The 3454-nt window shown below is 33.8% G+C and overlaps 1 pseudogene; it reads left to right on the top strand.

Annotated features, from left to right (window-relative positions):
- The first annotated feature begins 237 nt into the window (after positions 1-237).
- LOC145795923 (putative polygalacturonase At3g15720) lies at positions 238-1712 on the top strand (annotated as a pseudogene).
- Positions 1713-3454: the final 1742 nt, after the last annotated feature.

The following is a 3454-nucleotide window of genomic DNA, read 5'->3' as shown; positions in this document are numbered from 1 at the left end:
TTCTTTAAAATCACTATTACATGACATCTTAATATGAAAATAAAAAATTTGACGTGTCACCTTATAAACGACTTCTGAATATATGTAGCAAAAACTCCATAAATTTGCATATTACTATAGTTGAAACATGGCAATGGAAATTCGTGTTTGCAAAAGACGTAGTCCAAATGAAATTGTATACGTATATAATTATAGTTAAGACATTAGCCAAAACTTTGTGGAGAAATTTTTGAACAAATGAGAATAGTGCAGCTGGTACGCTTTACTAGATGCAATGATCTCCAACTTAGTGCTTTGAACCATATTGATTTCCTAAGAAATCATATTGGTATAAATAATTACAAAAAATGTAAGTATTTCTCATGTCAATATAACTGTACCTGGAAACAGTCATAACACTGATGGAATTGACATCTCTGGCTCTAGCCATATTCACATCCACTACTCATACATCGCAACTGGTAAGTAATACGTCTTCACCGTTTTCAAGTTGTTATTGTTGTTAACTTGCAATGGGCTAATTTTTTCACAATAATATAGGTGATGATTGCATTGTTATCAATGGTAACTCCTCCAATATAAGCATTACTGGCATTACATGTGGTCCAGGGTATGGCATAAGGTAACTACTTAGTTGTCATAAGCTTAATATTTGTTCCTAAAAAAAAAAAAATAAAAAAAAAAACTGGAACTTTTCTCTTTCATTATTATATGAAAGGGAGCTTAGATACTACATGAACTTCATGAGTTTTTTTTAAGAGAAACACTTTCCATGTTAATTACTTAAGCTCTTTACCATTTTGTCACAAATCTTTGGGTCAATATAAATGACAAATGCTACAAATCTTTGGGTGCAGTGCTAACATTCATTTTGGGAGTGTCTGTCCCATAAAAGATTGCCAACATTGCATTATATACATTTTACTGATATTTTTTTTTTTTGTGTTTATATTATTTTCCCTTATAAATAGACTGATGAAACTCTCTCTCTCTCTCTCTCTCTCTCTCGTTAGTGTGGGAAGCTTGGGCTCAAGGTGTGGGGTTTATGAAACCGTAGATGAGGTATATGTGCGAAATTGTATATTAAATCAAACTACAAATGGAGCAAGGATCAAGACATGGCAAGTATGCAAATATTTATCGACATGCATACATATATGTACAAAACATCGTCATATAAAACTTTGTCATTCACATATTTAAAGATATGTTTATTTCTAATTTTTAAAATAAGCATATGTCCTTTCAGGGGGGATTAGGGTATGCAAGAAATATCACTTTTGAAGAGCTGACACTTTTTGAACTTGAGAATCCCATCATCATCAACCAAAATTATTGTGATCATCAAGCAAATAAAGTTTGCAGAAATGAGGTAAAAAAATAAATTTTCAAATTTTAAGAAGAATTTCAAGTCTTTCCACATAATTCTATGTGCCAAATTAAAGAACTAACATACAATTTTGTTGTTAATATGATTCACATTTAAGACATCAACAGTGCAAATAAGCGAAGTGACATATAGGAATATGGGTGGATCTTCTATTAGTGGCAAAGCAATTAATTTGAGATGCAGTGAAAGCCAAGCTTGCACAAACATTGTAACAGACAAAGTTAACATATATTCTTCGGTTCCTGAAAATAAAACCTTTTCCTTTTGCTACAATGCTTGTGGAACATCCTTTTCAACTACACCTAGTGTACCTTGCTTATAAAATTGATGACTCAACTTTTATTTTTATATTTTAATTTCTATGTTTAATATAAGTAGTATTTTTTGAAATAATTGATGGCATTGTTGGCCTGCCATTATCTTATAAGCTCCATCTCTTTGATGTCTACAAAGAGTATGGGTGACTTTTTAAAATATAAAGCATTGAATGCTTATGGTTTTTACAATATTAAGCTTCAATAGCGTTATCAAATTGCAAACACTTAGCAAATTCGAATGTTCATATAGATTTTTATAATGAAAGTTACAAATGTTTGGAATGTGTTATGCCACATTGTAGTGAAAATTAGGAACTAAAATGAATATTACGAACTATTGTGGTTATGGTATAAATGATGTGGGGTAAATGTTACAAACCATCTGTAGCGATAAATATTACAAATTATTTTGAAAAAAAAAATTATGGCTTGTTGTGGTGTATGTTATGGAATGCTATTGGTATTTTACATATGTTGTGGTAGAATATATACATATATACACCTTCTTAAGGGTGCAACAGCAGCAGCTCACTCTAAATATATATACCTTTTTGGCATTACACGTGTAATAATTGCTAGGAATGGCAACGGGGCAGGGCCGGGGATCACCCTCCCCATCCCCGATCCCTGATGGCCAAAACTTCCCCGTCCCCGGCCCCAACCTTTCACAGTCCCCATCTATAACGCCCTCAAAATAATAACATTAAACCTATCAATATAGACATACATTGATATATATAAAAGTTCCACATTCTTCTATTCAACAGAGTTTCATTACAAAAAGTATTACATGTTAACAACAAAAGCAAATGCCCTAAAGGCTTACAGCTTTCCAAGCTAACACTTGGTTACAACAAAAGAGTACTAACTCATTTACACATTAAGCCCTTGGCTTGAATATACATGTAATACATCAAAATGGAAAAGACAACAAAAGTCTGCCCGCCTCTAGCCTCCCAAGCTACGTCCTTGGAGGTGGCATGCTATCTGTACCTGAAAATGATGTTCCCATATAAGGTGAGCCACAGCCCAGCAGAGATATACTAAACCAACTATGAGCAATGACTAAAAGATTAGCAATTGATAGATGGCCAACACCGATACATCCGCATATATCACGTCACAATTTCATAACATACGAGTCTATGTCACTTTCCATTTTCCATTTTTATTCAACAGATAAGCATATTAGCTATATCAACACATCAATAGATAAACATCTTACGCATCAACAGATAAACATATAAGCTGTATCCACACTTCACTAGACAAGCATATGAGCTGTATCTACACTTCACTAGACAAGCATATGAGCTGTATCTACACTTCACTAGACAAGCATATGAGCTGTATCTACACTTCTCAAAGATAAGCCTATGAGCTGTATCTTCACTTCTCTAGACAAGCATATGAGCTGTGTCTATGGAGTTCATCCCCCATCTCCTCCAATCCTATCCGGTTTAGAGGTACATCCCCCATCTTCCCCTAAACCGCGGAGTACATCCCCCATCTCCTCCTCTATACACAATGCATATAAACACAAAGGTTCTACACACAATCAATCAATACATAAAATTAATGTATTCAATCCACCGTCATACTCTATGAAACATTCAATCGATTAGTTTTAGTTTGCCTAATCATCATGCATTGTCTACAACAATCAAGACTATCCTCCACCGATAGCCCAAAGCAGTTATTTCTAGACAGAAAATAAATGCACAAATGGATATTAAATCAACATTCC

This window comes from Camellia sinensis, chromosome 7 (assembly GCF_055761805.1).
Source record: "Camellia sinensis isolate YWXY chromosome 7, ASM5576180v1, whole genome shotgun sequence".
NCBI classification, from domain to species: Eukaryota; Viridiplantae; Streptophyta; class Magnoliopsida; order Ericales; family Theaceae; genus Camellia; species Camellia sinensis.
This window is presented reverse-complemented; position numbering and strand designations above follow the sequence as displayed.